The 24,466-nt window shown below is 33.8% G+C and overlaps 1 protein-coding gene across 18 annotated transcripts in view; it reads left to right on the top strand.

Annotated features, from left to right (window-relative positions):
• Positions 1 to 24,466, top strand: part of SUPT3H (SPT3 homolog, SAGA and STAGA complex component) — a 465,747-nt gene that overhangs the window by 138,179 nt on the left and 303,102 nt on the right. Inside the window, exon 1 of one of the 18 annotated variants that reach the window (XM_070586126.1) lies at positions 23,649 to 23,926. The exons of 16 other annotated variants lie outside the window; for them this stretch is intronic. The gene's annotated coding sequence lies outside the window, so the exon portion shown is untranslated. Of the gene's footprint in view, positions 1 to 23,648; positions 23,927 to 24,466 lie in introns of those variants that run through there. One more of the 18 variants, XM_070586122.1, reaches the window with a different exon arrangement.

The following is a 24,466-nucleotide window of genomic DNA, read 5'->3' as shown; positions in this document are numbered from 1 at the left end:
ATGCACATACATACATTTAAAGGATGCTCCCAATTTATTTTGAAATTTCCTTCTATATTATGAATGTTTGCACCTGAAAATCAGAGTAAAATGTACAGGTACCTCCTATGTTATATTAATTTGTTCTTCGGGACATTAAATAGAATTTTATATTTTTTATAAATGTTGCATTTATATTGTTGAGAACCATTAATTGCCTGTTCTAAGTTAATACTCTAAATTGAATAGCAAAGATATTTTAAAATAGGGATTTTAATGGGAGGAGTGGTGATAGTGTACAAGATTTTTTGAAGTTAGCTATTAAGAAAGGCTTATGGATAAAATTATTTAGGCAGTCTTTCTAAACCGGACAGTTTACTGCTTCATACAAAAGATCCTTGGTTAAAACCAGTCTGATTAAGTTTCCATTAACTTTGTAAATGCTTTTGAATTTATTATTAGATAAATAGTAGTCTTAAATTTTTCTTATTGTAGATTTTGCTTTTTAAATGTGTTTCATCAAGAAACACATAAGGCCTTTACTGTTTTTCTTTCTGCTCTTTTTTCTCTCTTTATCCTTTCTCTTATAATTATTTTGTTTTTAATACACCCTACATCTGAAACTTCTTTTAACTCATTTCATAGTTATCTGAAATGTTATAATTTTGTAGAAGTTCCAAGGAGACTATCGTCATTAATTCAGAGATTCTTATGATATGTCATATTTTAATTGTGCATGTTTATTTTTAATTTACAATTAATAAGTAGGTCAAAAGAAAAGTGAAATATTGAAAACTAATAGTATTCATTTTGATGTCTGATTTCGAAAACTTTGACTCTTTATTTTGGAAGACATATTCAAAGTGAAATTAAAAATGAATCCACATTAATCTTAAAGTGACAAAATACATAATCTGTCACATGTATGAAGCTGCATGAAGGTCAGTTATAAACCAGTGAAGTTTCAGAAACTTTGAAAGTAACTGATGTAAAATGTTGATTAGGTATGTGTTACTATACTATTTTTTAACATGTTAACATAATTTGAAAATTTGAACTGTATTTTATGAGCTTAACTAGTTGTAAATTAAAGTAAAACAAAATAAAACTACAATATTTTAAAAACTAAGCATAAGGCAGTTTGGTAAAGTTTAAGAACATGAATGTTTTAGTTGGACCAGATGTGAAAGACATATTATTTTAAAGGAAAATGAGGTCCACAGCTATCTGTTTGGAAATGTCTTTCAATTACAGTGGCGTCCATGAATGTTGGATTTGAATGAAGATTTGGCTAGAACTTTTCTACATCCTATTCTGTATTTCCTTTTGAATAAGAAATAGCATGTGTGAAATCCATTTACTATAATCTATTCCATACTGCGTAATAAAAATTCTGTGAAGAATGATTATGCACACTATGAAATTATCCCGATTATATGTTCTTTTCACTTTCAGCTAGCTAGTATTTTAAAGTTTGTATAAATGTTACAGGGTGTGTTGATACATTAATTTATTTTTCAAAATGTGAATTGGAAATAACTTACTCTCATTATAGATAATCACATTCCATTGGTGGTGTAACTTCCTATATTTAACCACACATGAAACATTATTCACTGAAAAAGAAATAAGACACTTATCTGAGTGAACAACAACACAAGCGATTAGAAATGAATTCTTGCGTTTTAAGTTGGGAAGTTGCTGAACAAGATTATTTTTATTTCCTAATTCTTATATTAAGCTCTAGAATGGGCTTTAAGTTTTTTAAAATGCAGGATAATTGAACAAGTTAAAAAGAATAATGGTTAGTTCACATTAAAAGTAAAATATAATGACATTATTTATTTAAACTTAAATATTAAAATTTCAGTAAATAAAATGCAGTTTAATATGTATTTAGTTATTATCTAAGTGACTAATCAGAAAATTTTTTTATGTTGATTTTAATAAGTTCAGTTCTGTCAAAATCCTCATATTGTTCCCATAAGGAAGTAGTATACATGTGCTTATGTGTATATGTGCACGTATGACTCTTTAATTCAAATCAAGAGTATTCAGACTTTCTAATAGGTAAACGTTGACTTGATTTTGTTCCTTTGAATGTAGAACATAACAAACAAGATATAGAATGACCATTTATTATAAGTACAGTGATTTTATATAAGGCTTCAGATTATGTACGCTCATTTAATAATCTTTTACATATTTGATCCAGGCATTATTTTGGTGAATGTAACATTTTTTTCAAATTTTAAAAAGTCATATTTTACTATGATGCTTATAAGGGTAGATCTCAAGAGCATGGACTTTGGAGCCAAAATATCTGCCCCTTAATAACTGTGACTTCTGCTAAGTTGCTTAACCCCTCTGAGCATCATTTTCATCATCAGTAAAGTGGAAGAGTATTTTGACCATTAAGTTCAAAAATATAAAATGCTTAGCAAGAGTACCTTGCATGTAAGAAGTTCTAATAGCATATAACGTATGTGAGATTATTACACTATCTGCACTTAAACAAATATGTGATTTTAGAATCTTGAAAGTTTGTTAATTTTAAAAAAATATGTCAGAATGGGATCTGCTTTAACTATGTTACTGGACATTTTGAGTGTGGGTTTATTTTTTATTAATGCGTTAATTCATACTTGTTTTCATTTAACATTCGGCAATTTAACCGTCATTTAATGTTGATAACTTCTTAGAACTAGACAATAAAAATATACATGGCAATTACATGGACAGTATTTCGTACAATAATGCAATTAGAGAACAAAGTTCTAGGTTCTTATTATGTGGAGGCTCATGGCCTTTGATCAAACATGGCACTCACTGTGTTCACATGTTAGGGGTTTGTTAAATATTTGCTGCATTGAATAGAAAATGTGACATGTCTTATTACATAAAGGTTACATAAATGTATAGATGTTGTTAATTAATTTTTAAAATTATGAATGCTTTATTTCCTCATTATTTTGCTTTCCATTTTTTTCTTGTGTTCCACGGAGAAATGGTTCTTAGAGTCCATGAGTTGGTGATGGGGGCTATAACATTTGACTGAGAGCTCCCCTTGCAGATGTCTATATGGATTGAAGTTAGATTATGGTATTTAAGATACAAGCCTACTGACTTTGCCTGGAACAGAAAAATTCTTGTCAGTTAAGCCACAGGCTCACATAAATAAGGCTCTGGTTTTAAAGAAACATAATGTTTAACTGATCTTTGAAAAATCTTGAGTTCAAAGTCATGCATTGCAAAAAAGGAAAACATTTCTGAATTATGAATGCTTTTTGTACTGCAGAGAGATAAAAGATATTCCTTTTAGGGTTAAAGATAGAAAAAACACCCACAGCGAAACGGAAAATGTGTTATAGGTTTAACCGTGGTTTCTAGTAATGTGAAAAATTATGCTACTGTGAAACTACTGAAGAATCATTATCTGACTATTAAATTACTTACAAATGTCAATCTTCAGTGTTTGGTAGTGTTTGTTGCCTGACCATAATGCAGGAAAAATAGTCTATTGGATTACCAAGTATTTTTGCTGTATACCTTACTCCAAAACAAGTGAGTTTTTTCACTATAAGAAGCCCAGGAAATGATTTTCATGTGGTTAAGGAATAAATGTGCAAAAAATGATTTTTTCATAAAATTATTTAAGGTGCTGCTGAACTCAGAAGATTCATGCTTTAATTGGTAATTCCTCAGATGACCAGAGTAGAACTCAGGTTACGTACGTTATTTGTATGTAGTTTAAGTTCGTAATGGTGTGATAAAATAGTTTAAAATTCGGCTGACTTTTTCTTTTCCTGGCAGAGAAAGGTAGACAACTCTATGTTAGAGGTATTCATTAGCTGTGTAAATAATTTGGTGCAACATAACATAAAAAATAGTTTTTTAAAATAGGTATGTCTTATTATCTCTGGGTTAATAAATTTTGAAATATCAAGTTGTATGCATTTCTAATTTTAAGGAGACTCTATTCCTAAAGATGACAATAGTCTTTATAAAGCACTAGTGGAAGGTGTTATTATTTCTTAAGATTTTAAAATGTTATAAAATGACTCAAATGTTTGTAAAGGAAGTAACTGTACAGGAAATAAAGTATTATAATCGATCTGTTTGTACCTGTTCTCTTACATTTTTCTATACCCTTAATCACATGATTTAGTTCCATGTTATTTAGAGCTTAAAATAACAGATATGATTAGAAGTTAATGTGTCTACTCAGAAAGAATAGGTAACTGTTTCAATAACTGAGACATTAGTGTTCCAAATGTTGTAATTTCAGGTAGTGTGACTTAGAGTAACTCAAGGACTGTGTATATAGAATTAAAAAGTAATAGCTCTTTATGTAGTCAAAAGCATTCATGTCAACTATTAGAATTAACTTAGGATCAAACTAATTTTCTTCAAAATTTAAGTTATTTCACAATTTAAAAATGGAAGTTCTTATAAGTATGACACTGTTATTATGGATGACACATTGATTCAGTCTACGTGGCTATTCCCAAGTTCTGAAACTTGATTTGTTTTCACAAGTGAAACTTTTAGCAAATTATTGTAATATATTGGAGACTGATTCTTTTTTCTATCTCTATTTTCTTATGGTTAATTAAAAAAAAAAACTATTTTAACCAAAAGCTATTATAAAGTGTTAGGAGGAAACTTTCTACTTTTGAATTGCAAGGTTTGTATGTTCCACAAGCTGCTAGTGTTTAATTCTTAACTTCTTTTCATCTCAGAACTTTATGATTTTAGTAAGTGAGGTAGACATTTATACTTTTATTCTTTTTTATATTATTGCTGAATACAAAATGACACTCAATTTTTATAAAAATGATCCTATTTCAAATCAGAAAACTGCATCACTAGAGTATATATTCCTATTTCGAAAAGTTCTAAGAATATTATTTTGCTTCTAGCTTTCATATTGATTAGACCATCTCTTTTTAAGGAAAATGTGATTAAGTATGATTTTAAAGTTATAATGGGCAGTTCAAAGAAGCTAACCTTTCATATGATGTCTTAGGAGACAAGAAAAAGATAAATTGAGAACTTTGAGAGAATTTTAGATAATGTCTAGAAATGTAATGCAGTAATATCAAATTTATTTAAACAGCATTCAAAATAGGAAAAAATTGTCTGAATACTTTTATAAGTTCACAGTGTAATAAGTGGTAACTGTAGATGAGGAAAATATATCTTTATGTTTCTTAATTTGTGTTGTAATTTGAGTGTTTTTTTGAGATTTTGTTTAGCAGTTAGTATTACTTTCCAGTTTGTAAATTCAAAGAAAAGCAATTATAAAATTTTCATCCAATCCAATAAGCATATGTTTAGTGAATCTTTGAAAATATGCATTAGTTAAGCATGCTTGGTGAAAAAGCATATAAAGAGGAACCACCACGAAAAGCAGGAGCTATTTAAAAATTCCTTGCTAGTTTTATTTTCCTTTCAAATCATTTAAGTAATTAGAAGATAGTATGCACTAATTGTTCATCAACTTTTGAATCCTTCATTTAAAAAATCTCATTAAAAGCAACAATGATCTGAAATGACCAAATGCCATTTTTTCCATTTATTTAATCATTTATTCACTCTGTTAATTCATCAACTTTTTAATTGATTACAGCAAAAGGTTAACAAATAATCTTTCTGTATTCCTAGCACTGCTACTTAAAAACCAGTTTAAATATGTAGCAGTAGGAATTTTAATACTGTAATGAGAAAAAGGGTATTGAAGAATTATTCCTAGTGACGAAACTTTTTTTCCATTGTTAAGTTTAACAGTAAATGTTTATTTCAGCCTTTTGTCCCAGGATGTTTTCCTTTTCTTTCTCCTCCTCAGAAGCTAAGGCTGTATTTTAGATAAACCCTATCAGGGAAGAGACGCTAAATCCGTGTTGTTTCTTTTTACGTATTTTGTAAAACAGGATTTTTTCTCTTTTGATTTGTAGCATCACAGTAAATCAATCTTCTCTATGTTTCCCTGAATCACTTTCATATTCTCATCTTTTAGTAGTAGTTTTCACAATATTTTTATGGAACCAAATGCCTCATAATTGTAACACACACATAATCTTTTGAGAAGTTATGAAAATACAATTCTTGTGCTTAATGATATCCAGAAAGCATAATATTCTGAAAAAAGAAATTCCCTTTAGTCAATTTAAAATTAAACACTCTAATGCAAAAGGATATCTAAGGTGAAAGATGTTTGTGTAATGCTAAACATAACCAAAGAAACTGTGGTTTTAGCAAAGGTACTATTGCTCTATTTTATCAAGTGCCAGAAGTTGCATAATGAAAGTCTTTCAGTTAGTGAAAATATAAGTAAAAAAACATAAAAATGCCACCCAGCTGGTAGAGATCTTCCTAATTTTTACCTGATTGTATTTCTGAAGAAATATGGCAGGGCTGTCATAAATTTTCAACATGAACTGCATTTTTGTTGCCAATTTCCATATCCTTTAAAAAGTGCTGAAGCGTGCATTTGCTATTTATGTTTGCAGTAGACTGAGTACACTTTTACTATTTGTGGTTTTAGAAATTGGAAACAACCAAACAGTGGTGCTATGGTCTAAAAAAATAAATTTTAAACAGCTGCAGGACAGTATTTTTAGAATGGTAGGAGTCCTTCTAAAGCAATATAATTGTCCCCCACCCCCTTTAAGGATAGAATATGGTTACATACATAAAGTCAGGTTTCCATTGTCTTTTATCTAAGATGGATTAAATAAATGAAACTAAAAGTGTGCTTTTGATAGTTGTGAAACATGCTTTTAGCATCCTAGAGTCAACTCTTTTTGCTAATCTGCAAATGCTTGTTAATGTATACTAGGAACTTGCCTTAATCATTTTATAGACGTTGAATCCTCACAAAGACCCTTCCTTGGATAAGAACTGTCATTATCCCTATCTTACAAATGAGGAAACTGAGCCTTAAAGAGAAGGTAAGTAACTTGCCCAGGATCACAAAGTTTGTAAAGGGTAGACCTGAGCTTCCAGCACGTTCTCTCTAACGCCAGGCCCACTAATCCAGGTTGTTTTCAACCTTGTGTTTTGTGTAGATCCCATTAAAAGGGGAAAAGAAATCCTTGTAAACCTCAATTTTAAAACATTTCTATGCTAACATTACTGAAATATGTACCAACATAAAAATCTAGATAGCACCTTATTACTGTGTTTAAATCTAATGAAACTATAAAATCCAAACAAATTTAGAAATTTAAAAACCAGTAACAATCAGATTAATGATCTTAATTTAATGTGACAGACTTTTCACTCCTGAAAATAAATCCCTTCTTTGGCGTAACTATTGTGGTATAAGAGTCTGTTACATCTTTTCAGTGGTTTGCAATACTTTTTCACAAGTAAAATTGATAGTATTCACAGGGCCATGAAATGTAAAAGCGCAAGGTTGCTCCTGACAGGAGATAACGGTCCAGGGGGATCCTGGATGCCCCTGCCCCAGCCAGCCACTCCAAAGGCTGTGGGGATTGAAATCTGTGCACCTGTTCCCAGTGGGTGGCTTTCATTTCAAGGGACATGGGTTGGAAAGCTCTGATCACTACTATCTTTTTCGTTGTGATAACTCAATTTTCTGTGACTTTTCTTTATTCTAGTTATTATGAAGTCTATGTATACTGTATCCTGGCATTATTTGGCCGTTATTTATATATTAATTAAGTTAGCATCACTCCGTGTTCCCTCCTCCCCAACTTCCCATTATCCTGCCACTAATTCAAGAGGCTTTGGCTGCCAATTCATTGTTCTTTATTGACACAAAAATTTAATCATGCAAGAAATGTTACTGAAAACATGCAAATTCCCAAGATTTGGTCCACAGTCTTCAATTAAAAGACAGTACTCTGCTATTTACAGGTCTTTTCACAGTAGTTTAAACCTTTTATTGTGTGTATTTTATGGCTTGGTGTCCTGGCAACATACATTTGCTAAATGAGTAGTCAGTCTCTTTTGAAGTAAAAATTGTTACTCAGTGTGAGATTAAGTACTACTAGGCAGGATGAGATTTGGTTTAAATTAGGTTGATTTAGACCACTGTCATAAAATCATCACAGCAGATTCGGTGTAACTTTCTATTGCAACTGCATTCTTCTTGTTACATAAACCATAGTATATTTTCTCTAGAACCACATATGTATGCATAGTTTTGATTGTGTGCATATGTGTATATTTAACTAAAATGTTTGCTGCATGTACTTATAAAGGCATTAGAAAGTAAACCAATTTCATTTTAACAATTTAGTTATAGAGGATTGAATGACAATATTACTCTGCTCTTTTTGATGGAAAACAGTTACCACCAACACAGTGAGCACTTGGATGATATTCTTTAAACGTATGACTTTTGAATTTTATTTTAAAGAAACAATTGGTTTAGTAAAACAAGTAAATTTTTGTGTATGGATGAATAAATAATAGAGATATTTTCCCCCCAGCACCACTGACAAGACTTTTAAATACCATTCAGAGTATTGATTTTTTTTTTTTTCTGTCTGCAAGGCTATAAAGCATGATTCTCCTGGGGAGAAGGGATACATGTGTAGTGTGCAAAATACAGTTAACATCAGAAGTGATTTGTTTATTTGGAAGATGGAAAAATGTCTATATTAATATTTATAACACAAACTACAAAATGTATAGTTTGACAGAATCTTTTTGGTTGTCAAGGCATGTCAGTTGTGAAACACTGACACAGGCTATCTAAAAACCTAGAAATGATCAGCAAGAATTTATCTTTAATTTCTAATGTATGAATGAACTGGAAAAGGAAGGTAAAGACCCTGATGCATAATGTGATATTTTGAATTTCTAATGTGAAACAAATAACATGATCTGTTCCATGTCTACTTAAACAAAGACACATTTTACATATATAGATAAAATAATTAAAATTTCAAAAGCCATATGTTAGCTTATAGAACTAAAGTTAATTTTCTTTGATGTTTGTCAAAGTCTTTTAGCCTGTGTAAGGGCTCACTGTCTCTAAGAATTCTGTATAATAATGTTTGAATTGAATTCCTAATATAGGTTATGACCTCCTGATAGAACTTTTCTATGAAAGCTAATAGGAATACGTTATCTTGTTCAATTTTGTTGAACAAACAAGTATTTAATGAACTCTTATTCTTTGTTAGGCCATGGAAATATAAAAATGAATTTGATAGTGTCTTAATATTTAATTTGATATTATAGATCTTTTCATGATGCAATCTTGAAGTATTGAAATATTTTTGCTTCTTAATGAAAACAGTCCTTTTTAAAATTTGGAACTGCATTTTAAAACATCATATTTTATTTAGGATGTCAAATTTTTCTGATCATGGCCTGTTTACAAACAATACTTTTATATTAGGGACCATTGTACATATATTTATACATAAATGTTCGTAGGTGTTTTTGATGTGTATATGAGTTGGTATCAAAAGTTTCTAAGAGCAACACTTATTCCTATCTACACATACATATATTTTGATATTTCATTTTTTAAAAATTGATGGTCATAGTCCCCTAATGAATCATAACCTTCAGAGTTTGGAAAACACTGTCAAAGAATGTTCTTTGGAACCCTATCAGTATTGTTTCTGTGTTTGTCCTGGTTTCTACAGTCAGTACCCTCATAATCTAGAAAATTTGGGTTGGTCACAACACCTCTTTATATGGTTTAAAGAGTGAAAGAGTGGGATGCGTTTTCTTAAGATTTTACATTGCTCGTATCTGCTTATATCCTAGAATACTAGAAGTCAGAGGTTTTTTTCCTTTGGCCTTAGACCTTGTGGAATCTTATATTTCTGACTTACCGCCTGTGTTGCAGCTAAAATTTCTACAGTAGAGATCTGAGTGTGGTGTGATGAGTCCTAATCAACAAGTTGTGAAGTTCATTGTACTCTTTATTCTCAGGACTAACCACTTTGCTCTGATTAGCGAATATTAAGTCAGAAAATTACTGATTGAGTTTTGCTTTCTTGTCTGGTTAAACCTTATAAAATGTGCAAGTTTTTTCTTTCCTGACACCTAAGATTAATAACACTTATTTAAATAGTTTATTAGTTTATTAATAAGCTATCAAAATGAGAAACAAAAAATCCTTATTAGGATGTCTTATTTGAGATATAAATATACCCCCTTTAAGAAAATAAAATTAAAGCTCAAATAAATTTAAACTTATCCTTTGAAGTAACCAAAGTTCACATCATCTCAACTCTTTATTCTCATTTCAGAGCTCATAATTCTTAGATTTATTCAGATTTTTGCTTTTCAATCAATTTTGTTTTAATAAATTGTTATGTAAATGGGAGGTGGTTTTTTATTGTTTGGTGGTATTTTTGTCCTAAACCCTGATTTTTTTTCACAAAGTCAGTATCAGGACCAGGAACTATAATGCCAGAATCAGAACCTTGACTTTTCCTTTTGAAGACTAGGGAATCTAAATTGACTAAATTGACTAAGAGTTCAAATGATTGCCTGCAAAAGACGTTATAAATACACTGGGAATAGAAATTTCTAAGAAATCCAAGTTGAAGGGAGTACTGGATTAAGAGATAGGAGAACTTATTTCTGTCATGGCTTTCACAGGAACTAATTTTGCCCTCTTAGACGGGGCAGTCTCTCTGACATCAGTTCACTTAGTAAAATAAGTGAATGTCCGGTGACTACAATAAAATATGTCAAAGACTGGTGGCAGGTGTAAAATTTGATGACATCAATTAAGACACTAGGAATATTAGTATTTTTTGGTCTCATGAACTGAATTGTTTTAAGCCATGGACACTGGGAGTCCTGCGATAATATCCTCTCTTCTTCTGCTAAAGTAGATGACATAAACATTTTAAAATTGGTCTTATTGTGGAATTTGTGATTCAATAAAAACAGTATTTTCATAAAATTTTAATGTAGATAACTTCTTTCTCTCTTGAAATGCCTACTTTTATTTTGTGTTATTTTAAAATTTATAATCTTTATTTATTTATTTATTTTTTTTTAAAGATTCCACCCTTCTCCTTTTTCTCCCCAAAGCCCCCCGGTACATAGCTGTATATTTCGTTGTGGGTCCTTCTAGTTGTGGCATGTGGGACGCCGCCTCAGCGTGGTCTGATGAGCAGTGCCATGTCCGCGCCCAGGACCCGAACCAACGAAACACTGGGCCGCCTGCAGCAGAGCGCGCGAACCCAACCACTCGGCCACGGGGCCAGCCCCAATATAATCTTTATTTTTTAAGAGCAGTTTTAGGTTTAAAGAAAAATTGAGTTGAAAGTACAGATACCCGTTCTACCACTTTGCCCCCCCCCCATTTCAATTACAATCAATAAGCCAGTCTTGATACATTATTATTAGCTAAAGTCCTTAATTTACATTGAGGGTTCTCTCTTCGTGCTGTTCATTCTGTGGGTTTGGACAAATGTATCTACATCATAGTATACGGAGTAGTTACACTGTCGTGAAAGTTTTCTGTGCCCCACCTATTCATCCCTTCTCTCCCTGTGAACCCCTGGTAACAACTGATCTTTTTTCTGCTTCCATAGTTTTACCTTTTCCAAAATGCCATATAGTTGGAATTATTCAGTGTGTAGCCTTTTCAGCTTGGCTTCTTTTACTTAACAATGTACATTTAAGGTTTTTCCATGTCTTTTTGTGGCTTGATAGTGCCCTTCTTTTCATTGTTGAGTAATATTCCATTGTCTGGATGTGCCGCAGTTTGTTTCTCCAGTCACTTATTGAAGGACACCTTGATTGCTTTGACGTTTTGGCAATTATGAATAAAGCTTCTATAAACATTTGTGTGCAGGTTTTTGCGTGGATATACGTATTCAATTCCTTTGTTAAATACCAAGAAATATCGTTTCTACATCATATGGTAGGAGTATGTTTAGTTTTGTGAGAAACTGTCAAATTGTCTTCTAAAGTGGCTGTACCATTTTGCATTCCCACCAGCAGTAAATGAGAGTTCTCATTGCTCTGGATCCTCACCAGCATTTGTTGTCACTGTTCCAAAGTTCGGCCATTCTAACAGGTGTATCGTGGTATCTTATTGTTGCTTTAATTGGCAGTTTTCTGGTGATGTGATATGGAGCATCTTTTCATATGCTTATTTGCCATCTGAATGTCTTCTTTGGTGAAGTGTCTGTTCAGATCTTTTTGCCTCTTTTTCAGTTGAGTTTGTTTTCTTGTTGAGTTTTAAGCATTCTTTGCATATTTTGTTTACCACTTATATTTTATTTACCAGTCCTATTATCAGATATGTGTTTTGCAAAAATTTTCTCCCAGCCTGTGACTGGTTGCTTGTCTCTTCATTGTCTTAAAACATTTATTTTGAAAACCTTCCCTCGTAGACTATCCAGATTTTTCAGATCTCTATTTTCGTTCTCACCTAAAGGATCTACTCTTCATTTATTGAGAATGACCCAAGAAAGTCTTCTGCTACTTAATTAAATAGTGAAGTAGTTTTGCACAAAATTTCAGCACAAAGAATTGGTCTCTTTACAGAGTTTAAGTATGTAAAAACATTCATAAAAGTTTAGTATCAGTATTGTTTTGCTTTTGGAAGCTTTGCATTGAGCCCACTGATTTCTATGGCAAGTTTGAACTCGTCATCCATCTTAGTTTGCACTTCTAATGGCATTTCTCAATCTATGTCCCATGAAATTTGAATATTTTTCAAAATATACATATATTTTTTATGTATTAAGTTTTTATACCTAGTCACATGTTTTGGGAATGATTTCATATTTTATTTCATCACTTGGACATTTGCAATGCATATGAAAGCTTTAAAAATCAAGTTTTTATAGTAAAGAAACTTGTTTTATTTGTTTAATGCAATAGTTCCGGAAGTCTTTGATGATGGAACCTTTTCTTTTGGAACATTTATGACGACTTTCACAATGCCATTGTGCAGAACAGTAGCAAGGAAAATGATGCACCGAAGCTCATGCTCTGGGAAATTCTCTTGGCCTAGTGCCAAAGGGAAGATAAAATGTTAAAATGTATACTTTTTACTATTAGTATAAAGGAATTTTCCTGTGATATTTTTACAAAAACTATTTCCATCCTATACTTATTAAAAGTGGCCAATTGTGTTACATATAGCTTGTGACATGAAGGAACATAGGTTACTACTTAATGGCTTTCCAATCAAAATAAAACTATTTCCCTATTCTTGTGTAAAAAAGGATCTCAAACTCAAGGGTTTTGATTTGTCTCACAAATTCTTCTGGAGAGTGTTGTTTTCTTTGGTGGTGAGGACTTCCTCTTTGATTTCATAAGATTTGACCAGTGAAAATGTCTTTGGGTGGTCCTTTAGCCTGGGAGATTGATAGAAAAATCTTAGTTTACCTTTTCTGATAAATAGCCACTGCAGTTCTCTTATTCAAACCCATCATACGGTTTCCTCTGTGGATCTGGCCAAAGGAGTAGGATCAGCACATGAACTTTCCTGAGGCTTGGCTTTTTAAAAGGGGACCATGTTTCTCTGAAATCTTGGATTGATGAGAACCTTAACGTTTTTCGTTAGTTGAACTGAAGTGAACCTGAAATATGTTCATGTTAAAAATTATAGTTTTCATTTTAGAGACTGATGTTTCAAAGATTTTGTTTCTGATTTAAGTCTCTGAGCCTTTAATGCCAAGTTATGATTTATGAACATGGAAAGGAGAAAAAAAGGATCTTACTTTTGGCTTTTAATTATTTCTTAAAGTGTTTTATGTTTTTTAAATTTACAGATTAAATTTCTACACAGTGTTCTTTGAATTTCCTCATATGATTATTCTCTTTCTTTGAATATACATTTATTTTTTGCTCATAAAGTTTTTCAGTATATACAATATGTACTTAATTATTCTAATTTATAAGAGACAGGTAAGGATGGGTTGTAACTGATTTGCTTTCGAAAATTGTTATTTCTTAAAATTAAAAAAAGTAGGAAATAGAGAAAACTTTATTTCAACCTAACTCTTTTATAACAAAGAGTGGGTACTAAAATTACTATGTAAGAGCTCTATTATAGTAATTATTTACAGGATTTGATTTTTCCTTCTTAGTGTTTTTAACATACAGAATTTGCTTTTACCTAATATAGTTTCATTTGTTTGGGAAATAGGACAAATTAAGTGATCTCTGACCATTTCTTTTTTAAAAAGTTCTTTCTGAGAACGTGCCAACGATACTAGCCACTTTAAAGAGGATTTATTGTAAACAATTTTTTCCACCCATATAACAGAATTAAAAGACTGCTATGAGGTGAATTCACATTACTTGTAAAAATGAATAAGATGATTTAATGGTGGTGAGCACTGAGGTATATAGTGTGCTACAGTGGAAAAAGATATGAACCAGAATGCAAGAAAGGTGGGTTTGAGATCCTCACATAATCTAGCCTACTCCCCCAAAGGACCTTGGCTCTTACTGCTTCCTTCTGTGAAACTCTCTTCTTAGCCCACCCCTCCCAATATTTGTGTTTTGCCCAGATGTCTGCTAATATTACCCCTTCTGAGATTATTACCCTTATCTGAGATTATTACCTTTATTTAAAATAACACTCGGCATCCTTTGTTCTCTTCTTTACTCTGTTTTATTTTACTTCATTGCACTTATTCCTGTCATGAGATAAAATGTTTATTTATTTTTCACCTTTTTTGTTTGCTTTGTTAGAATATAAGCTTAGAGTACAGGGACATTGCTTTGTTATTTGTTTTATCTCTAAGGGTGTGGAAGATTTTCTAGCCCGTAAATAAATCTTGAAGGATTGAATTAATGAGTTTTGGTAAATCATGTAACTTGTTAGGCTGAAGTTTCCATATCTCTAAAATATGTGATCAGGTTCCTATGTTTCCTTCTGTTTCATGTGTGAAATCTTTTGTTCTTCTCTGTTCGCTAATTGATTGTGTTGTTTTTAAGGCACTAAGAAATGTTCTATTTTTCTGTGGTTATATTTGCATATCTTTTGCTCTAATACTTGTAACCTACTCTGATGTGTTTTAGTCATCCTCTTGTTCTCTTTGGCATCCAGTATGCAACCTTGCATATTGTGTGCATATTTTGTATCTTTTGTATCTCATTATCTGACAAGATTAAGAAATTAAATATTCTAGTTAACAAAGACTTATCATGCATTGAATATCTAATATTCAAGGAATTACATCACAATAAGGTACGTTTGATGTTAATCTTTAAACACACACATACACACGCACACACACACCCGCTCACATATACTCATATAGGTCTTTTTCTTAAGAAAGCATTTAGAATGCCTGCTTTCCTTCAGAGTCTTTGGTATAGAACTTCAAAAATGTTTTCTGGGTGATTGTTGAATGAGTAGAGCAAGGGTTCAAATCTTGTTTCTTTTCTTTTTTAAAGATTGGCACTGAACTAACATCTGTTGCCAATCTTCTTCTTCTTCTCCCCAGTACATGGATGTATATTCTAGTTGTAGGTCCTTCTAGTTTGACTGTGTGGGATGCTACCACAGCATGGCCTGATGAGTGGTGCTACATCTGCACCCAGGATCCGAACTGGCGAACACCAGGCTGCCGAAGCGGAGTGAATGAACTTAACCACTTGGCCACAGGGCTATCCTCCTAGTTTCTTATTAGTTATATGAATATGAACCAGTGGCTTTCTCTTCTTGGGCTTTAGTTTCCTCATCTATAAATTGGAGAAATACCTTCCTCCTCATCATTGTATTGACAGTTATTAAATATTTCCATGTGTGCAGATACTTTAAGTATTTTATATTATTTAATTTTCATAATAATCGTATGAGGTATGGGGGTATTACATTTTACCATTTTACAGATGAAGAAATTGACATATTTAAGAGGTTAAATACCTTGCAAGGTCACAGAGCTAGTAAGTGATTGAACCGGATTGGAACCAAGATGATTTAACATTTCCATCATAGGCTTCTTATATTAATGTAGAGAAGATAATATTTTGCAAATATTGAGTTCTCACGATTGGAACATATTAGGTTCTCAAAACATGTTGGTGCCCTTCCTTCTCTTTGTTTTGCAGAGATTTTGTGTTTGAATAACATTTATATGCCTTATTTTCCCCTTGCCTTCTTGGTAGGAAATCAGTTGACTATGTAGCTTTCCTGTTACCCAGTGCAAATTATCTAAAGAATAGATATGTTCTGTTATACTACTGTTTACAAAATATTTCTATAAGTGTTATGTAGATCTGAAAATTATGGGAGTGGGGAATGGGTTTTATATAAATGTTACATTTTCTTTTACTTACCTAGGGGGATAAAGCTTGATGTGGCTGAAAGCACAGAATTCTTATACAGGAGATCTGGATTTTTTTTTTTTCTAGCTTTCTCATAATTGGCTGGTAACTTTGAAAGTTACAACTACTGGATTTTAATTTTATTACTTATAAAATAGTAGGGTAGAAGTACGTAATTTCTAACATTTTTGGATTCTATCCTGCTCCCTACGGTTTTATCTTTCATATCACTACCCTTTTCATTTACTGTATACAGGAAGCTTGCCAAAGGAAATCAGTAAGTACATCTTCTATAGGAAAGTATGTTAATTATTCTTTCTGTTATTTTCTTTTGAAATGTATTTAATTGGCAGTAGTGTAGTTTTACAGAATATCATTGTTCACATGTGAATTGCTGTTTGTTTATGAATAAAAGCTGAATGTTCTAGTCTTAAGATAAAAACTCAACCTGGGAAGTGGTAATGTTGGCGTTGGAAGCCTGAGGAGGAGATTTCCTAAAAATCTCAGATGATCAGACAGCTGCAAGATGAGTGCCTAGCTACGCTAATGTCACCTCTCCCGTTTTCCTTCTGGGTCTTTTTGTACACCAAGGCTTCTCAGTTGTGTTTGAGGAGGTGAGAAGAGAGTTTGCAAGGAGCAAATACCTTTACATTTCTGCCTGGATCTGTGTGAATTTTGGTTCACTTTAAGTTGTCTAACATTTTAGTCTCATACTGTTTTGTAATTCCCTATTTCTGAGACTGCTATTTACCACAGATTTAAATATTCCATTTGAGAAGAAAGGTCAGGAGAGTGACTGCAAAGATGGTGACATAGGAGGCTACTGAAATCCCTCCTTCCCATGGACACACTGAATGTACAGCTACACACAGAGCAATTCCCTCAGGAAAAAATCTAGAAACCAGCTGAGCGACTATTACACCTTGGGTGAGTGAGAAAATACCCATATTGAAATATATGCAGTCATCTAAATGCTGACCGCGATCATCCCCAGAGAACAGGGAAGCAGGTGGACTCCTTCCCTGCCCTCTGCTTCTAGCCCACTCCAAGTCATCAGTATCTTTCTGGAAGGAGCTTATAAATATGTCTGGCACCCCAGCTTTTGCCGCTGCTGCCAGAGGAACAGGCCTCCGGATCACCTCAATCTGATTATCAATGAGGCATGTGTTCAAGAGTCCCCAAAACTGTAGCAAACAAAGAAGTTCTTAACAGGTTCAGGAATTTCACCCCCATCTCACCCCCGCCACTGCCACCTCATGGCTATATACCCAGGCTTAGTGCAGAGAGAGCAGGTAAAAATTCCCTCCTCCCAGTTTCCCTCTCAAAGGGACCTAACTACATACTTTCTCAGCTGTCATCTCAGGGTCCACCTTCGAGCCAGCCTGCATTTAGGTGCTGACTATGATTTTCCCCTTTGGGATGCCAACAGGTCTTGGCATATCTTCAGGTACTGTTATACAATAAGAACAAAGAAGGCAGCTTGGACAATCACACGGGTTTGCGAGTCAACCAAGAATTTGGGCCTGGCTGATAGACAAGGTACATTTACTACATAGGACTACGCTGTGAATACTGAGAGAGGTGGCTGTTTTCTTTCGTGCACAGGGATCAACACAAAGAGGCAAGGAAAATGAAGAAACAGGGGGAATATGTTTGAAACAAAAGAACAAGATAAGACTCCAGAAATAGTTCTCTTTTTTTTGGTGAGAAAGATTAAGCTAACAGCTGTCACCAATCTTCCTTTCTTTTTGCTTGAGGAAGATTAGCCCTGAGCTAACATCTGTGCCAGTCCTCCTCCACTTTGCTTGTGGGTCACCACCCCAGCAAGGCTGACACGTAGTGTTGGTCTGTGCCCGGGATCCAAACCTACAAACCAGGCTGCTGAAGTGGAGTTGCTGAACTCAACCACTATGCCAGGGGAACGGCCTCCAGATATAATTCTTAATGAAGATAAGTGACTTACCTGATAGAGTTCAAAATAATGCTCATAAAAATGCCCACCGAGGTTAGGAGAGTGACGCATGGACAAAGTGATAATTTCAACAGAGAGATAGAAAATACTAAAAAGTACCAAACAGAAATTATAGAACTGAAGAATATAATAACGTAGCTGAAAAATTCAGTAGGTGGATTCAATAGCAGAATAGATCAAGCAGAAGAAAGGATCAGTGAACTTGGAGCCAGAGCAGTGGAATTCATCCAATCAGAGGAAGAAAAAGAAAAAAAGAATGAAAAAGAGTGAAGATAGCTTAAGTGTCTTATGGAACTCCGTGAATCAGACCAATATTAGCATTACAAGGGTCCCAGAAAGAAAAGAATGAGAGAAAGGGGTAGAAAGTGTATTCTTAGAAATAATGGCTGAAACTCTGCCTAACCTGGTGAAAGCAGCAGACATTCAGATCCTGGAAGCATAAAGAATACCAGAAAAGGTAAAACTAAAGGACCCACTCCAAGACACAGCATAATTAAATTGTCAAAAGTTAAAGACAAGGAGAGAATCTTATAAGGAGGAAGAGAAAAACAACTTGTTATGAACAAAGGAACCTGCATAAGACCATCAGCATATTTTTCAGCAGGAGCTTTGCAGGCCAGAAGGGAGTGGTAAAGTATACTCAGAGTGTGGAAAGAAAAAAACTGGCAAGCAAAAATACTCTACCTAGCAAAGTTGTCCTTCAGTTTTTTCATACAAAAGTTTTTCCATTGGACTCTGGGAGTCCAGAGACTTGGGTTCTAATTTCTGATTGATTTGTGCTTGTGACTGGGCAGATGGCTTAGCCTGCTTGAGACTCAGGTTTCACATTTGGCTAGAATGGAGAGCACCATAGTGTTTTCAGCCCCACACATAGGATTTTGTGAAATACCGGATGTCCTTGCTTCTAAGATACGTGTTTTAACTTTCTGAAAATAGTGTGCTTCTTAAATTGATAAGTATATTTAAAGTGATAGCCTTTTCTTTTTTTTGTAAGTAGTTTTTATTAAACAATGGTTTTTGTAATCAGTAATGACTCAGATTTAAGGAGAAATGGCAGTTATCTGTTTTAGGGGTGTATATTTAAAAGTAGTATTTAACAATCTCAGATTAAAATTTGGTGAGATTTTCACATTTTGCATACACTTAAATCTTTTCTATAATGTTTATAAATGTTATTTAAAAACAAAATAGAGAACACAATGGTAATACAATTCAGACACTCCTTTTTTTTAAAAAAAAATTTAACTATTAACAAAATATAAACTTGAAACATGTATTTTATTGAACTGTATTATCCCAGAATTATGACTAAGGAATTTATGTGGTAGAAAAAAATGCTATAAATAGACTTGATAGTAAACTTTGAATCTAATTTTGGCTTTGCCACCAACTCGTTTTGTTATGTTGGCCAAGTTGCTTAATTTTCTGTTAATTTTTTTGATGAGAATTAAATTATCTGCCTTTCAATTCCAAGACCCAAATGTTGTTATAAAGCTCTTCAAAGATCATGTATTTTCAAGACTTTTAAAGTTTGTAAAGCCTTATATAAATTCAGGATTTTAGCTCTGTTTGTAATTTTTTTTCCTTAAAAAAATGCTTTAAGTTTTCTGTGTTTTTTCTTTTCTTAGTGAAAAATGAAATAAGAAGAAGAATACTGCCCTACCTGGAATAACACTGAGTTTCCTTTTTCATGAATATCTTTTAAGGAAGCTAATGAAAAACATAATGAAACATTGTAGGTTAAGATCTTGTTACAGTTTTAAAACTGATAGATTGGATTTTTTAAATTAAACTTTTAATTTTGAGATAACAGTAGGTTCATATGCATTTTTAAGAAATAATACTGAGAGATCCTTGGTACCGCCTTTAACCATTTTGCCCCAATTTAACATCTTGCGAAACTGTAGTTCAATATCACAATCAGTATATTGACATTAATGCATCAAGGTCCAGAACAATTTGTCTACCACAAAGACCTCTCCATTTGCTGTTTTCTAGGCACACCCACTGTGCTGCCCCCTCCCCACTAGTCTCTCCTCCATTTCTGCAGTTTTGTCAACTCAAGAATTTTATATAAATGGAAGCATACAAAAGGGACCTTTTGGGATAGGGTTTTTTTCACTCACTGTAATTTCCTGGAGTTGTTGCATGTGTCAGTAGTTTGTTCCTTTTTATTACGTAGTAGCATTTTATTCTACCACAGTTAATTTAATCATTCATCAGTTGAAAAACATCTGGGTGGTTTCTGGTTTTTGGCTATTATATATAAAGTGCTATGAACATTTGTGTACAGATTTTTGTATATGAACGTAAGTTTTCATTTCTCTGAGATAAATGCCTAAGAGTGCAATTGCTGGGTCATATAATTGTATGATTAGTTTTATAAGATACTGTTTTCCAGAGTGGCTGTACCATTCTACAGTCCAGTCAGCAATGTATGAGTGACCCATCCGTTGGTGAGTGATCCATCCATTGATGAGTGATCCATACATTGATGAGTGACCCATCCATTGATGAGTGACCCATACATTGATGAGTGACCCGGTTTCTTCGCATTGTTGCCTACGTTTGGTGCTGTCTTTGTTTTTTTGTTTTAGGCATTCAGATAGGTGTATAATGTATCTCTTTGTGTCTTTCATTTGCATTTCACTAATGACTAATGATGTAGAACGTTTTTTCATGTGGTTATTTCCATGTATTTCCTCTTTAGTGAAATGCTTGTTCACGTCTTTTCCCCATTTATAATTAGATTATTTGTTGTTTTGCTGTTGAATTTTTGAGCTCTTTATAGATACTCCTCCTTTGTTAGATATGTGTTTCACAAATATTTTTCTCACAGTTCTGCAGCTTGCCCTTTTATCCTCTTAATATGGTCTTTTGCAGAGAAAAGTTTTTAATTTTGAATGAGGTCCAGTTTATCAATTTTTTCCTTTTATGGAGTGTACTTTTGGTGTGAAGTTTAAGAACTCTTTGACTAACCCTAGATTCTGAAGATTTTCTCCTATATTTATTTTTCTAAAAGTTTTATAGTTTTACATTTTATGTAATGCTCTATGACCCATTTTGAGTTAATTTTTGTATAAGTGTTGAAGTTTAATTTGAAGATATTTATTTATTTATTTGCCAACAGATCCTCACTTGCTTCAGCATTGTTTGTTGAAAAGGCTATCCTTCCTCTGGATTGTATTTCCAACTTTGTCAAAAATCAGTTGGGCATATTTTTGTGTGTATGCTTCCGGGTTTATAGTCTCTTCCATTTATCTGTGTGTGTATTTCTCTGCCAATACCATACTGTTTTGATTAGTGTAGTAGGCCTTAAGATCAGATTAATTTTTTTCCACTATATTATTTTTTAATATTGTTTATTCTAGGGCCTGTGCCTTTGTATATAATTTTAAGAATTGACTTGTATGTCTACAAATAACGTTGCTGGGATTTTGATAGAAATTGCCGAACCTATAAATCAGTTTGGGGAGAATTGATGTCTCTGCTGTGTTGAGTCTTGTAATCTGTGAAAATGGTGTGTTTCTCCATTTCATTTAAGTATTCTTTAATTTCTTTCATCAACATTTTTTAATCTTCAGTCTATAGATCCTGTAGCTGTTTTGTTATCTTTATACTTAAGTGGTGTATTTTCTTTGTGTGATTGTAAGTAGTATTTTGTTTTAATTTTGGTTTCCACATGTTCCTTGTTGGCATATAAAAATTTAATTGTTGTGTATCAGTCTTATATCTGAACTGACTGAACAGTTCTAGGAGTTTTTCTGTAGATTTGTTGAGACCTTCTACTTAAAGAGTCATGTCATCTGCAAATGGGGATACTTTTATTTCTTCCTTTCGTGTTTGTATTCCATTTATTTCTTTTTATTGTCAATGCACTGGGCAGAACTTTCAGTACTATGTTGAATAAGAGGGGTGAAAGCAGACATCCTTGCCTTGTTCTTGGTCTTAGGAGGAAAGCATTTGCTGGGATTTTTATCATGAAATGATGTTGGGTTATGTCAAATGCTTTTTCTACATCAATTTACATGTCACATGATTTCCTTAGTCTCTTGATATAGAGTATTACACTGATTGGTTCACAAATATTGAATCAGCCTTGCATACCTGGAATAAATTCCAGTGATCATTGTGTATAATTCTTTTTATATATTGCTGGATTTGATTTACTAATATTTTGTTGAGAATTTTCACATCTAAATTCATGAGAGATATTGGCCTGTAGTTTCTTTCTTCTTCTTTTTTTTTTTTGTACTGTGTTTGGTTTTGTTGTGCTTTAGTCTCCTTGTGCTATACTTTGTTTTGGTATTGGAGTAATACTGGTCATAAAATCAGTTGGCAAGTTTTTCCTCCTCTTTAATTTTCTGGAACAGATTGTGTAAAGGTGACATTAATTTGCTTTAAATATTTGGTAGAATTCTGTGAAACCATCTGGCCCTGAAGATTTCCTCTGTCTTCTCTACTCCAGTGCTGTGTCCGTCTAAGTCAGTTTGTTTGGGTTATTATATTTTTCAATTCTTTAATTTCTAATTGATTAGTTATTCATTTGTTTTAAAAGAATTTTAATGGCTTGTGGAAGCATGTGTGATGGCTGCTTTAAAATCCTTGTCAAACAATTCTAACATCTGATTCATCTTGGTTTTGACATTTATTGGTTGTTTTTTCTTATTCATGTTGTGCTTTCCTGCTTCTTGGTATAACAGTGATTTTTCATTATATCCTAGATGTGATATTATGAGACTCTGGATCCTATTTAATCTTTTTTTTCTTTTTTCTTTTTAATCAGCTAGGACCCTGTTTGAAGTGTAACATGAGGGCTGGGTGAATGTGTTTGTTCAGGTTCCCACTAGGTCCCCCTGCCTCCCACAGTAAGTCAGGACCGCTGCAGCAAAAGCAGCACACTGACCCCCACTGCCTTGTGGCAGATGGGTAGATTGCATGCTTACCTAACCCTCTTGGGGATTTGGGTTGGCGTATCAGTTCCCTTCTGAGCCTGCTGCCACCAGGGGAGGGAGGGAAGGGTAAAGTGCCAACTAGCTCTGCGTCCTGCCACCTCCTTTGGCTTCATTAATGCAGATTAAGGTCAGGCCTTTGCTTCACCTTGGGCCCTGCTGACACCAGGGGAGTGAGGAATAGGAGTGGCGGCTAGCCCTACTTGGCACTGCTGAGTAGGTATGGAGATTCAGGCCTCAGTGATGCTAAGGGAAGGAGGAAAGTGGAGCAGGGACTAATATCCTTGGCTTGTACTGGCTTGGTCAGTCTCATTGATTTTGTGTATGTGGGGGGGGGGGGTCAGTCTCACTGATACCTTGTTCAGCTTCTTCCTGGGCCCCACTGACAACAGGATTGTCTTCTTAATAAATGTCATTGCTGCTGGGGAGGGGTGGAGGCTCTGCTTTTTGCTCCACCCTGCAGATGCTACTTCAGTGGGGGAATTCTAGCCTCTGAGAAGAATGAGCAACAGAGGGGAAGATCACCTCCCATCTCTGCCCACTGACAACATCCCTGCAGGGAAGTTGGAGCACCCCCTGGTTCTTCCTGGTGGAGGGTGGAAGATCAGCCTGCCAGACTGCCTGATTCTCTACTAGTGGGTGAATCAGGCTGTCTGCTTCTGTGTGTGCAGAGATGGGATGGGGTGGGGATTTGGGGGTGGAAATTTGACTCTCATTTAGTCTGCTGAAAGGAGAGAGTGCAGTTTTTCCATTGGTGATTGGCTGGAGTAGGGTGAGTATTGCCAAAAATGTTTTCTGTTGTTGGTCCACCCTTTTCCTGCTTCTTGGCTGGGAAGGAGCAGCCTTTTCTTGGAGCTTGTTTCCTTCTCTACCTTTTGGTGGTTTCGCAAGGAGTCTTCTCTGGCCCCCTGCCTGGGATATATGAGAGGCAATAGGAACCCAGGGCCCTCACTGCTGTGTTAGTCCTCAAGCTGTGAGGTCCTAGGCAGCTAGCCTTCTTTTTCCCCGTTTCAGAAACTCCCTGTGCTTCTTTGTTGTGTTATATATAGGATATTTTAGTTGTGAGAGGAAGGACCTGGGAGATATGGGGCTTTCCATTTTGACAGAACCTAACGTCCCTTGAAATCTTGTTTTTGTTAATATGGAAGCACTTAAAATTAAATATTCTTATTATAGTGGAGTAGTATTTAGTAAAAATTTTTTCTGTGAAGATTTGCATTGATTTCTACATTAGATTGTGATTCATTATTAGCATTTTGTTTTCTAGAATCATAGAATTATTTTCTTATACAATGAGGAAACTCTCTGACCT

The sequence above is a fragment of the Equus przewalskii genome, chromosome 19 (assembly GCF_037783145.1).
Source record: "Equus przewalskii isolate Varuska chromosome 19, EquPr2, whole genome shotgun sequence".
Lineage (NCBI taxonomy): Eukaryota > Metazoa > Chordata > Mammalia > Perissodactyla > Equidae > Equus > Equus przewalskii.
The sequence above is the reverse complement of the archived record's forward strand: the minus strand, read 5'-3'. Positions and strand labels throughout refer to the sequence as shown.